Here is a 14,528-nt window from a genome sequence, read left to right as displayed (position 1 = left end):
TATATAAAACTCAGCCATAAAAAAAAGACTGAAATAGGACTCCCCTGGTGGTGCAGTAGTTAAGAACCCGCCTACCAATGCAGGGGACACAGGTTCAAGACCTGGTCCCGGAAGATCCCACATGCTACGGAGCAACCAAGCCTATGCTCCACAACTACTGATTTTGTGCTCTAGAGCCCATGAGCCACAACTATTGAACCCACATGCCACAACTACTGAAGCCCATGTGCCTAGGGTCCATGCTCTGCAACAAAAAAGCCACCACAATGAGAAGCCCCTGCACCACGACGAAGAGTAGCCCCCGCTCACCGCAACTAGAGAAAGACCACATGCAGAAACAAAGACCCAATGCAGCCAATAAATAAATAAATAAATATTTTTTAAAATGAATGAAATAATGCCATTTGCAGCAACATGGATGGATCTAGAGATAATCATACAAAGTGAAGTAAGAGACAAAAATGAGTATCATATGATATCACTTATATGTGGAATCTAAAATATGATACAAATGAATTTGTTTACAAAACAGAAACAGACTAACAGACTTAGACAAAAAAACGTGTGGTTACAAAAGGGGAAGCCGGGAGACAAAAAACGTGTGGTTACAGAAGGGGAAGCCAGGGGATAAATTAGAAGTTTGGGATTAGTAGATATAAACTACTATATATAAAATAGATAAAACAAAAGGTCCTACCGTATAGCACAGGGAACTGTATGCAATATTTTGCAATAAACTGTAATGGAAAAGAATCTAAAAATTATATATATATGAATATATGTTTACATATATATAAACTAATACAACATTGTAAATCAACTATACTTCAATAAAAATTTTAAGAAAAAAACCTTTCCAGATCTGAAAAGATATCTGAAATTGGAGGTTGAGAGAATTCAACATGGGCAAGGAAAAATTTATGAAGTGAAACCAAGACTGAGAAGTTTCCAGGTGAAAATTTTTTAATTTAAATAAAAACTCTTGCTGCTAAACAAACAGAAAAAGAAAACTTGATTCCTTCAAAAAAGTTGAACTGAGTAGGAAATGCTAAGTAACATTCTTCTTGACCCCTCTTCTTAGTGACAAATGCTAAGAGACAGTGGGATGATGTATAAAGAAAATTTTCCTCTAGAATTTTATACCCAAGCTTATTGCTATTCAAGTATGAAGACAGCAAAAAGGTTCTATCATGTCTGCAAATTAAAAAAATAATAAAAATAAAAACAAAAGCAAAAAACTTCTAAGGTTAACTTTAAGGTTTTAAATTAAAACTGTTGAATGTGGCAATTTATAAAATATAGACAATAATAAAGAAATTTAAATCCTACTATTGTGGTTAAGATTTTACTAAAGTTTATCCTATTCTTTATTCTATAAATAATATCAGAAACCAGGTTTGCAACTGTGCTTGGATTTAAATCCGCCAGAAGCACTGTTTTATTAGTTTGGCCCACAGGGAGGGAAAGTAGATGGAGAGGTTTTGAAATTTTCTGACTCAGAAAGGCGTTTACATGATTTTGACAAGGATGTGTCAGATTAGCACAGTTAACAAATCCCTCTTCTTACAATGTGTCTTCCACACCTAAATGAATAATACAACATATGCTAATTTTTTGTGTGTTTGCCTACTTTGTGCTAAGGGTCAAATTCCTGGAAGCTTAAGAGAATCTTTTTTTTTTTCATTAGTTTTTGCTTCATGTCCTTTGAGGTTCTGTTGTTTGTCATGTAACCCCACAGGATCGTTAGTCTTCCAGTTGGATTCGAGACAGGCTGGGACCTAGGACCCTTTTTGGCAGTGCTGCAATGCTTGCACCTGGACACACTTCTCCTCAAGCTACAAAATACAAAGAAACTACAAGTATATGGGACTAAAAATAACTGTGTGCATGCTGCAGTTGGAGCAAATTTTAGACCAAAAGATACAAAGACAAAAATCCCAACTGCCACTATTGAAGAGCCTGGAGCAGAAACAGGGTGTCGGAAGCAAAAGCAGGGCACTGTACATGCCCCCTGCACACATGTGCTCCACCTAAGGGGTGGGCAAAACACCCAAGCCACCCCCCTGGGCACACGCCTACCATCACCACATGTAAGAAACAAGCTTGCCCCTCCTCAGGGAGCGAGAAAGGGAACCTGTAGTTTGTTCTCGCTCCCCCTTGCTGCATCAGGGGCCCCAATAAAGCCTTGCCTGAACTTCTTGTCTGGCCTCTAGTCAATTTCTACTGCTTGGGGAAGGCCAAGAACACAGGTCGGTAATAGATTGATGCTTTTATCGTATAGAATGTCTTTCTTCGTCTCTAGCTATTTCCTTTGCTCTGAAGTCTACTTTATCAGATGTTAATATAGCCACTCCTGCTTTTTAAAAATTTCATGTTTCTATATCTTTTTCCGTCCTTTTTCTTTCACCTTTCCTAATTGCTGACTTTGAAGTGAGTTTCTTAGAAGCAGCATCTATTTGAATTGTGGTCACTCTGTCACGCTCCTGTCTTTTGTAGGGATGTTTAGATGATTTACATCTAAGGTAATTATTGATAGGTTAGCACTTTAGTCTACTACCTTTTTGCTGGTTTTCTCTTTCTTTCCTCTGGTTCTCATTCCTCTGTTTCTCTTTTGGGAAATTTTTTTTAATTAATTTATTTATTTATTTATTTTATTGGCTGTGTTGGGTCTTTTTTGCTGTGCGCCTGCTTTCTTTTTAGTTGCGGTGAGTGGGGGCTACTCTTTGTTGTGGTGCGTGGGCTCCTCATTGCCGTGGCTTCTCTTGTCGCGGAGCACAGGCTCTAGGTGCATGGGCCTCAGTAGCTGCAGCACATGGGCTCAATAGTTGTGGCTCATGGGCTCTAAAGCACAGGCTCAGTAGTTGTGGCGCACGGGCTTAGTTGCTCCGCGGCATGTGAGATCTTCCTGGAGCAGGGCTCAAATTCGTGTCCCCTGCATTGGCAGGTGGATTCTCAACCACTGTGCCACCTAGGAAGCCCCCTTTTGGGAACTTCTAGTTAAAAAGCCCAGAAGGATTTCTAACTAGACTTGAATATCACAGGAAAGTGATGGCTCCTTCACGCTGTCCTAACTAGAGGTGGCAGCTGAGAGCATTTAAATGAGAGCAGTCTTTCTCTACCTGTCTGAGTGCTTTGAGTACTTGAAGGAAACAGAATGTAAAGTATTCTCTCATGTTTTATGCATTATTTTTGTAAGGAGTTCAATCACTCATCTAGTTGTTGTTGTTGCTGTTGTTTTGGGGTGCGGGGGCAGAGCGGCTCTCGAGGAGACTTGTGCGATCTTAGAGCTCCAACCAGGGACTGAACCCAGGCCCCCTGCACTGGAAGCACAGAGTCCTAACCGCTGGACCACCAGGGAAGTCCTGCCATCCAGTATTTTAAATTCTCAAACTATTTAAATTCTCAAACTACTTCTCCCAGAAGCTATTATCTCTTACAGCTTCTCATTAAATAGTCTTGGGACTTGTGACCTAGGATTCCTTTTCATTTTACTACGGCTCTGTTAAAAGTTCCATTCTCATACCTCCTCCATTGGAGGCCTCAGCACCAGAAAGGTTTATTTTAAGGTACCATGAGTCTTTTTGGTTTTATTTTTCAAACGTTGTTTTCAGTACTATTATGAAAGCCTGTGTAAATATTATTCTGTTTAGATTTTTTTCCTTCTTTAGTAAGTCATTGGCCCATGTCAAAAGGCCCAAATCTTCACAATGGGATAAGGTAGTAGTTTCTTTCTTAATATGGATTGGTTAATCACATATCTGTCCTAACCTAGCTAGAATATATGTGGGACATTTTTTAACAATGGGAATGTGTATACCTTCTTTTCTGGCTCAAAGGAGGGCCCTATGGGTCTAGGACTCAGATCTCTGAATTCTGGTACTGATATTTCTAAAGAGGCCCAATAAGGCTGTTACAAGGAGTAGGAAAAACTGCAAACTGGAACCAAGTGCAGCCAATGGAGCCATTGCCCTCGCCCCAGTCGAAATGCATCGCTGCTGCAACACTCACAGGAAGAGGATACAAACAGAAAGAAGTGCCCTTCCTCCCGCACCCAGTCTCCCTCTAGTGCAGGGAACCAGCTGGCAAAGGAGAAACCTGGCTTCAGAATCTCAGCTCAGACCAGGGTAGAGAAGTGCTCATCAGAAAGCCGAGCCCGAATAACCAGCTCACTCACAATCGATAAACAAGGCTGTGCCGATCGGGGAATGGGAATGTTTTCTTAGCCTTGCTGACAGGGACTATTCTCGCCTTTGGGCATGGGAACACTTCTACCCACTCTTCAAACATACAATTAAATGTGAACAATTTTTTAATCTCAGGGAAAAAAAATCCAACCTACATATAGCACTCATTATTTGTAAAGAAAAATATATTCTATTCTTCCATTTGTGAATATAATTATATGCTCCTAACTATAATTATAGCCTCCTAAGACTCAATTTGTCTTAATAGACTGACTGTTATTTCTTTTGGCATGCAGGATCTTTTAGTTCCCCGACCAGGGGTGGAACCTCCATCCCTTGCAGGGGCAGCTCGGAGTTCTAACCACTGGACCACCAGGGAATCCCTTGCTATTTCATCTTTGATATTCACATAGTCTCAGTTTGGCTACTGAGAGTCCTTTTAGCTGGCTCCTGTGGGTTTTTTTTTTTTTTAAGGACTTTTATTGAGATACAGTTAACAGACAATAAACAGCATATGTTTAGAGTGTACAATTTGGTATCCCAATCTCCCAATTCATCTCCCCCCAACCCTCCCCACTTTCCCCACTTGGTGTCCATGTGTTTGTTCTCTACATCTGTGTCTCTATTTCTGCCTTGCATTTCCTCTTTCATAGTTGTTAGCATTTGCCTTATGTATTGAGGTGCTCCTATATTGGGTGCATATATATTTATAATTGTTATCTCCTCTTCTTGGATGGATCCCTTGATCTTCATGTAATGTCCTTTCTGGTATCTTGTAGCAATTTTTATTTTAAAGTCTATTTTATCTCATATGAGTATTGCTACTCCAGCTTTCTTTTGATTTTCATTTGCATGGAATATCTTTTTCCATCCCCTCACTTTCAGTCTGTGTGTCTCTAGCTCTGAAGTGGGTCTCTTGTAGACAGCATATATATGGCTCTTGTTTTTGTATCCATTCAGCCATTTACATTCAAGGTAATTATTGATATGTATGTTCCTGTTACCATTTTCTTAATTGTTTTGTTTTTGCTTTTGTAGGTCCTTTTCTTCTCTTATGTTTCCCGCTTAGAGAAGTTCCTTTAGCATTTGTTGTAGGGCTGGTTTGGTGGTGCTGAATTCTCTTAGCTGTTGCTTGTCTGTAAAGCTTTTGATTTCTCTGTCGAATATGAATGAGATCCTTGCTGGGGAGAGTATTCTTGGTTGTAGGTTCTTCCCTTTCATCACTTGAAATATATCATGCCACTCCCTTCTGGCTTGCAGAGTTTCTGCTGAGAAATCAGCTGTTAACCTTATGGGAGTTCCCTTGTATGTTATTTGTCCTTTTTCCCTTGTTGCTTTTAATAACATTTCTCCGTCTTCAATTTTTGTCATTTTAACTACTATATGTCTTGGCGTGTTTCTCCTTGGGTTTATCCTGCCTGGGACTCTCTGTGCTCCTGCACTTGGGCAGCTATTTCCTTTCCCATGTTAGGGAAGTTGTCCCCTATAATCTCTTCCAATATTTTCTTGGGTCCTTTCTCTCTCTCTTCTCCTTCTGGGACCCCTATAATGCGAATGTTGGTGCGTTTAACATTGTCCCAGAGGTATCTTAGGCTGTCTTCAGTTCTTTTCATTCTTTCCTCCTTATTCTTTTCCGCATCAGTGATTTCCATCATTCTGTCTTCCAGGTCACTTATTCATCCTTCTGCCTCAGTTAATCTGCTATTGGTTCCTTCTAGTGTATTTTTCATTTCAGTTATTGTATTGCATATCTCTGTTTGTTTGCTCTTTAATTCTTCTAGGTCTTTGGTAAACTTTTTGATCTTTGCATCCAGCTTTTTTTCAAAGTCCTGGATCATCTTCACTATCATTATTTTGAATTCTTTTTCTGTAAGGGTGCCTATCTGCTCTTCACTTAGTTGTTTTTCTGGGGTTTTATCCTGTCCCTTCATCTGGTACAAAGTCCTCTGCTTTTTCATTTTCTCTATCTTTCTGTGGCTGTGGTTTTCAGTTCCACAAGACGAAATACTGCTGATACTGCTTGATTCTGCTGTCTGCCCTCTTGTGGAGGAAGCTATCTAGGAGGCTCCTGCTGCTTCCTGATGGGAGGGACTGATGGTGGGTAGGACTGGGTGGGCGGATCTCAGTAGGACTTTAATCCAATTTGGTGGGCAGAGCTCAGTAAAACTTTAATCTGCTTGTCTGCTAATGGGTGGGGCTGTGCTCACACCTTGTTGGTTGTTTGGCCTGAGGCTACCCAGCACTGGAGCTTACAGGCTCTTTGGTGGGGCTAATGGTGGACTCTGGGAGGGCTCACACCAACGGGCACTTCCCAGAACCCCTGCTGCCAGTGCCCCCTGTCTCCTTGGTGAGCCATAGCTGCCCCCCACCTCCGCAGGCAACCCTCCAACACCAGCAGGTAGGTCTGGTCCAGTCTCCTATGGGGTCACTGCTCCTTCCACCTGGGTCCTGGTGAGCACACTTTTCTGTGTGCCCTCCAAGAGTGGAGTCTCTGTTTCCCCCAGTCCTGTGGAGGTCCTGCAATCAATTCCCACTGGCTTTCAAAGTCTGATTCCCTGGGGATTCCTCCTCCCGTTGCTGGACTTCCAGGTTGGGAAGCCTAACATGGGGTCAGAACCCTCACTTTAGTGGGTGGACTTCTGCAGTATAACTGTTCTCCAGTTTGTGAGTCACCCACCCAGCATTTATGGGATTTGATTTTAACGCGATTGCACCCCTCTTACTATCTCATTGTGGCTTCTCCTTTGTCTCTGGATGTGGGGTGTCTTTTTTGGTGAGTTCCAGTGTCTTTCTGTCGATGATTGGTAAGCATTTAGTCGTAATTCTGGTGCTCTTGCAAGAGGGAGTGAGCGCACATCCTCCTACTCTGCCATCTTAATCCTATCTCCACTCCTGTGTTTTTTCACCACCACCCAGGGTGACTGATTGCATCTTCACTCAACAGCAGCAAGATGCCCCACTGAACAAACTCATTTTGCGTTGACTATCCAAGGCAACAGAAATTCTTGTAATACGATCGAAATATAATATAAATGTATAAGTGGACCTTCAAAATTAGTGGTTATTAACTTTGACACAACTGCAATTCAGCATTATGGTTAATGGCAAAAACCAAACAAAACAAAAAATCAAATATACGCTCTTCAAATGCACTTTTAGAGGTACCCAATTCAATTTTAACTTTCCTGTCTGTCCTTTTCTATTGAAACTTAATATGAAACGTATTAATTAGATTTCCCTCTTTTCTTAACTTTTTCTTTCTTGTCAGAAACATTTTCTTGATCTTAAACCATGTCATACACTGTCTTGTCAGCACATGTTTGAACTATACTTGTGTTGAGCACGAGGTAACCTTAGGACTGTTTACAAATGCCCAGTGAACAAATCCCCACACACAGCAGGACTGCACTGCCTTAGACCCTTTGAAGCAAGGTATAGCCCTGTGGTTTGCTTTGGCCAATAAATTATGAGCAGAAATAGATATCAGTTGGAGTGAGGCTTTAAGAGACAGCACGGAATTCACCACATTTCCCCTTCCTCTAAAGCAGGGGTCCCTAACCCCCAGGCCACGGACCGGTACCTGTCCATGGCCTGTTAGGAACTGGGCCGCACAGCAGGAGGTGAACAGCTGACGAGTGTGCGAAGCTTCATCCCTATTTAGAGCCGCTCCCATTGCTCGTATTACTGCCTGAGCTCTGCCTCCTGTCAGCATCATGGTGAGTTGGATAATTATTTCATTATATATGACAATGTAATAATAATAGAAATAAAGTGCACTAGAAATGTAATGTGCTTGAATCATCCCAAAACCATCCCCCCAACCCACCCCCATCTGTGGAAAAATTGTCTTCCATGAAACCGGTCCCTGGTACCAAAAAGCTTGGGGACCGCTGCTCTAAAGTGTTTGTAGAAGCTTCTATCAGCCAAATCTCTAAAGCTTAGATGAGCAGATTTTCGCTGGCTCATTTTCACCAGGAATGGGAGTACAGGGAGAAGTTTTTGTGGGCTAACCTGTTGAGATTGGGGGAAGAAGAGGGAGATGGTTGCACAACCTAGCCCATACTGACTAGTAGCATAATTAAATCTTTTTCAAACATTTGATAAGAATGTCGATGACAGATTTGTTTCCTTCCTTCTGCATTTTGGGTTTTAGGAAGAAGCAGCATGTTCTATATATTGACAAGTACACATAGGTATCGAACTCATGGGAATGTATGGGGACTATACTTATTCTTCCTAATTCTTAGCCCAAGTATCTGAGTATTTATTTTACATGGTCATCCTGTTAGTATGACCTTAGCACAGTGGCAGTAAACTGAAAAGAATCTCTTCCATTCTAGCCTCAGGCAGAGATTAGGGAGACTAATAACTTTAGGGAAATTTCATATGACAAATGAAAGGGGTAACACAGACAAGAACAAGTTTTATCTAAAATCCTCTTAGTTCTTTATTGCACTGTTCAGAATTATGTAAGTGTGAGCTGTGTGTATGTGCATCATATGTATGCATATATGAACGATGTACATTAGATCTGTAATGTAGAGTCAGTCCATGCTAGTATTATTTTCTTTGACCACAATTTGTTTAAATTTTGAACTCCAGTTTCTCAAAAATATTTAGATAGAAATAGTCATTGTCCCAGTATTGTATTAATCCAAAGTTTATTAATAACCTCATAAAATACGATTAGATTATTACCAACGATTTGATTACGTAAGACATTATCAAAATATTACACTTTTAAGACTTTTTCAAAATGTCCTAGTGGAATGATAGCACTCGTTCACACCATTCTCAGTCTTATGTGGATTACAAAAACAGTTTATATAGACAGCAGCTATTTATGCAATAACCAGTCTGATAATGGCAACTTTTAAATCTTTTATAAAATAATTATATCAGAAACCCTTAGCCACGTAAGTTTTAGTGGGGAAAAAATGTGATACATTCCACAGTACCTGAACTATTATCAAACAGAAGGAACAGAAACTCATTTTTTAAAGAAGAAAAAAGTTTTTAAAAACTGAGTGAAAATATTTCCAAACTCAGACTTTTTTTTTTTTTGGTCACAAAATAAAACAACAAACCTTCAGGTCTCAACCTTGTATAAATCTAAACTCACCACTAGAGGGAGTAATTTAGCTGGTTTACCCTTGGATAAGCTTTTGTGACTTCCTTAAGTCCGGGTGGCATACTAAGGGAGCAGTAGTTTTTAGACTCCGTATTTTCAGTTCTAAATACTCAAAAAGTTTCAGCCTAGTAATATTTTTCACACTAAGATAATTTTATATATATATATATATAATGCAAGTATATACTATATATACATATACATTATTATATATATATATATTTTTTTTAATAGCAGCTGGAGTTTGCAAGGGGAGCTACCCATGGAAGCACAATGTTGTCTTGTGGCCTGGCTGAATCTTGGTTTACAAGTAGGGTTTATGATCTAGGGAGGTCCCAGGGACATGGGGACCCTCTATAAATGAGTTGTAGGTCTGATTCTGATTCATTCAGAATTAGCAGGCTGAATATTATAGAAAACTCCAATAAGAGTAGTTTAAGCAAAATAGTAGTTTATTATCCTTTACTAAAAAGTTCAGAGATAGGCGCCTAGAGCTGGTCTGGTAGTTTTGCATCATCAGGGAATTTGGTTCCTTCTTTCTGCCCCACCATCCTAGCTCACAGTCTCCAAATTCTGTCATCTCACGGCCAAAGTGACTGCTGGAGCTCCAGCCATCACATTTGTGTTCTTGGCATCCAGAAGTTTTTCTATATACTTCTTTAGCTTCAGTGGGTCTTCGCCTCTCCCCTGGGGATGACAGGGCTTGTTGCACCCACCCCAGTGGCTTGATGCTTTTGTTCTTTAAAGGGTAAGAGTCCATTTTCCCACTCCCTTGCTCCAGGTCCTCATCACTGAGGGAGATTCTCTGCCTTCCATCTTTATCATGAGCACCTGGAACAGAAGTTACAAGTAGGTGTGAACACTCCTCTTATGTCTTGGGACTGTACTGTCATGCTAGCGTGCACTTGATCTTTGATAATATGTTAAAATCTTAGCTGAATTTTTCTGACCCACTTGTTTGGTATTCTGCATCTCTTCCTCCCCTTCTGTGGAAGGTGAGCCGAGGATCATGTCTCAAGTCTATGTGGAGTGCCCTCTCTTCCCTTGGATTTTAGGTTATTTGGTTGCCTTGCAACTTCAGCTCTCTTGGAAGTTCTGGAAAAGTTATGCTTTGTAGTTTATCTGTTTTTTTTCTTCTTGTTCAGATGGGAACAATTCTCTACATCCTGGGCATAACTGAACTCGAGAGGCAATGCATGAAGATGTAACAGCTGAGAATTTCCCAGAGTTATGAAAAGTCATTAAGCCACAGACACAAGCTATCATAAACCAAGCAACATAAAAAAAAGAAAAAAAAAAAAAGAAATCCTCATCTTGGCGTATTGTCAAGAAATTGCAGAACACAAAACAGAGAGGAAGCAGCCCTCACTTATGAAGGACTTTAAATAGCAGATTTCTCACCTGCAACAATGCAAGCCAGGAGGCGGTGGAATAAACATCATCAAAATGCTTAGGAAGAGTAACTGTTAAACTGAAATTGTACACCTAACAAAATTCTCCATAGTGACAGCTGCATTCATTAGGATTCGATTCAGCCCTAAAGAATAGAAAAACTCCAAATGATGGTGCTTAGCATAGCTTAGAGGTTTATTTCCACCTCATGTAAAACCGAGCTCTGCTAAGGGGTGTATGGGGGCTGGGCTGCACGATGCTCTCAGGGCTCAGGTTTCCTCCCGCTCAGTATGCTGCCATCACCAGATGTGGTTCCTACCCTCATGATCCAAGGCAACATTCGCAATTTCAAAGTGCCTTTTCTTTTAAGAAAATGATGGTCATGGAAGATGGAAGCAATCTTTTTGTAAAATAAAAATTGGGGTTTATGTCAGCATGCAACACATTTTATGAAATGTGGTTGGTCTGAGGAATCTACACTTCTGGGAGCTGTGGTTCAAAGTCTAGAGGAATGATCTCACCTTGAACTTACATCCTGGTGGTGGTGGGAGTAGGACCAGGACCTCTGTTCTTCTTCCCCTTTAGACTGTAGCGCATCTGAAAGGTTATCAAAGCAGTTATTGCCTGCTGGTCTTCCCAGGCTTAGAGACACTATTTCAACTGTCATCAGCTCTTTCATCCTTCTAAACTCACGCAAAGCCTTCTTCCTGGGACTTCCTGGTGGTACAGTGGTTAAGGTTCTGTGCTCCCCATGCAGGGGGCCCAGGTTCGACCCCTGGTCAGGGAACTAGATCCCGCATGCTGCAACTAAGACCCAGCACAGCCAAATTAATTAATTAATTAGTTTAATTAATTAATTTTTAAAAAAGCCATCCTCCCTACATGCTCCTGGTTGGCCTGCTTCATATTCCACAGTCGCCAGAGAACGTCCTCATCACAGACCAAAGGAGTGCCCACTGCACCCGAGGGCTGACTGCCCTGCCTTCCTGAGCCTCCCACCACCAGAGCCATTCTGAGACAAGGGTCAGGATGCTCTTAGATGTTGTCATGACTGGCATTCTCTGGACTGTGGGCAGGCACCCTGAAAACACAGGAGAGAGTCATGAGAGTGTTGGGAAGGTGATGCAGAGGCTGGTCACAGGGAAGCATTTCCTCCCACTGTCTCTGCTTCTGGACCCCTGGGCTGAAGATGGCGGGTAGGCAGGAACGGGAGGGAGAAATACTGGGTAATAGGCCAGGGACAGAGGAAAGGTGTAGGCTTGGTGGGAGGGGCAGGCTTGAGGGGCTCAGGGGACAGAGTCAGGGAATGGATTCACTTCAGTTCTGAATTCTCCCCCTCCTTTCTCCTCAGGTCATGCACAAATAAAAGAGAACATCAGTGAAGCTACTTCCCATTTAATCTGGAATTCAGTCTGGACCGCAGGGTCCACGAGTGTCTCCAGCCAAGCCTGGACACCCAGGGTGTATACTCACTCCCTTCATGTATGTCTAGTGGGAAGCCCCTGACCAATGAGCCACACAGCTCTCAGGAAGGGAAAGACCTTGACCTCACGCGCATGAAGAACACCCCCTAGCACCTGCGGTGCATTCCTCACCCAGACCAAGGGTTCTCAGACCTCCTCCTCAGCCCGGACCTCACCTCTTCCAGGCTCTCCTTCTACTATTACTGGCCTCATACATCTGCCACTCACCCCAGCTGCTATTCCCGGGTCTCTCCTTCATCTCCTACATCCTGCTTCTGCCCAAAATGGTCAATTCCATCTCAACCTAATGCTGGCATCTCCTGCCACCCCCCGGTCCCACCTCCCACTCTTCCCTTGCCAGCTCTCACCAGATCACCGTTGGCTCCCCCAGGAGCTCATCTTGCTTCACATTCTCTCTGCTCACAGTTCTCAGGCTGTTCTTCCTGAAGCACGTCTCTTTGCATCGCTTAGTTTTTTTAAACCATTTGTGGTTTAAAGAGATCAATAAGAAAAAGGCCAATAACCTAATGAAAAATGCACTAAGAACATGAACAAGCAGGTCACAGAAAAAAAAGCAACACAAATAGTGCATGGTAGTGAAAAAGACGATCACCCTTCCTTATAACTGAAAAGGTGCAAAACCAGACAACAACGAAATATAATCTGAACCCATTGGACTGACAGATCGAAAAGATCGAGCACGTTGATTTAGCGTTAGCAAGTGTGTGGGCGCCCTCATGCACTGTTAATTGTTGGGAGTCCAGGTTTAACCTCAGAGGTCCAAGTGTAACCGCTGAAGAGGATAATTTTGACAATATGGGTAGAAATTTGTGTATCCAACAACCCAGCAATTCAACTGCTAGAAATTTGCCTATAGATGTGCCACAAAATTACCACTCTACGGACAAAGAAGAGGATTGTGGCACTGTTGGTAGGAGCCTTTCTACACTTTCACAATCATTAGGGAAGTGGCTGTATAAATTGCAACAAAATACCCTGCTGCTCTTAGAAAGAATGAGTGGACTCTCCATGTGTGGATCAAGTTCCAATGAAAAAAGATGCAGGATTATATTTATTTCATGGCACCTTTTGTGTAAAAAAAAATGTTAGGGACTCCCCTGGTTGCTCAGTGGTTAAGAATCCCCCTGCCAATGCAGGGGACACGGGTTTGATCCCTGGTCCGGGAAGATCCCACATGCTGTGGAGCAACAAAGCCCATGCACCACAACTACTGAGACTGTGCTCTAGAGGCCATGAGCCACAACCACTGAAACCCACACACCTAGAGTCCATGCTCTGCAACAAGAGAAGCCACTGCAATGAGAAGCCGGCACACCACAATGAAGAGTAGCCCCCACTCGCCGCAACTAAAGAAAGCCAGTGCGTGTGCATGTATTTTTGAATAGATTTTACTTTTTTAGGTTCACAACAAAATTGAGAATAAGGCACAGAGAGTTGCCATATACCTCCTGGCCCCCATCCCATGCACAGCCTCCCACTGTGCTCCCACACTACCAGCATCCCTCACCAGAGTGCTACGTGGGTTACAATCAGTGAACTTACACTGATACATCATTACCACCCAAAGTCCATGGTTTACATTAGGGTTCACTCTTGGCGTTGTACATTCTACGGGTTCAGACAAATATGTCATGTACTGTTACAGTGCCACACAGAGTAGTTTCACTGCCCTAAAAACCCTCTGCTCTTCCTCCCTCCCCAACTAACCCCTGGTAACCACTCATCTTTTTTACTGTCTCCTTAGTTTCACCTTTTCCAGAATGTGATACAGTTGGAATCATAGATTATGGAGCCTTTTCAGATTGACTTCTTTCACTTATATGCACTAAAATTTCCTCCATGTCTTTTTGTGGCTTGATAGCTCATTTCTTTTTAGCACTTTAATATTCCATTGTATGGAGGTACCACCTCTTATGCATTCACCTACTGAAGGACATCTTGGTTGCTTCCAAGTTTTTGCAATTATGAATAAAGTTGCTATAAACATCCACAGGCAGATTTTTTTATGAAAGAAACTGAACAGAATGGGGAAAGCAACTCAGAGGAAACAGAGACCATCTAGGGAGTCATGAATAAAACAGAAAAACTGTTTAAAAGAGACATTCATAGAACAAAAATAGCCCTTGGAAATTTTGAAGTACATATATCATAGTGGATATTAACATTTCCAAGGAAGGACTGGAATGTAATGTTGAGGAAATCTCCCAGAAAATAAGAGTAAGAAGGGGAGAGGGAGGGAGGGAAGGAATGAGAACAGCAGAGAAACAGGAAAGAACAGCACTAAGGCAACTAGTTCAGGAGGTTAACGTTTGAGTACAAGGAGTTCTAGAAAGACAG

General features: G+C 41.9%; 1 long non-coding RNA gene across 1 annotated transcript; it reads right to left on the bottom strand.

Annotated features, from left to right (window-relative positions):
* Nucleotides 1-9,722: 9,722 nt before the first annotated feature.
* LOC130831768 (uncharacterized) lies at nucleotides 9,723-13,216 on the bottom strand. The gene is made up of 3 exons (XR_009048111.1): nucleotides 12,539-13,216; nucleotides 11,229-11,304; nucleotides 9,723-10,146 (listed from the first exon to the last, which is right to left on the bottom strand). It is a non-coding gene; the product is annotated as an uncharacterized LOC130831768 (long non-coding RNA).
* Nucleotides 13,217-14,528: the final 1,312 nt, after the last annotated feature.

Source organism: Hippopotamus amphibius, chromosome 11 (assembly GCF_030028045.1).
Source record: "Hippopotamus amphibius kiboko isolate mHipAmp2 chromosome 11, mHipAmp2.hap2, whole genome shotgun sequence".
NCBI lineage: Eukaryota > Metazoa > Chordata > Mammalia > Artiodactyla > Hippopotamidae > Hippopotamus > Hippopotamus amphibius.
Note: the sequence above shows the minus strand (reverse complement) of the source record. Positions and strands in the feature narration are given on the sequence as shown.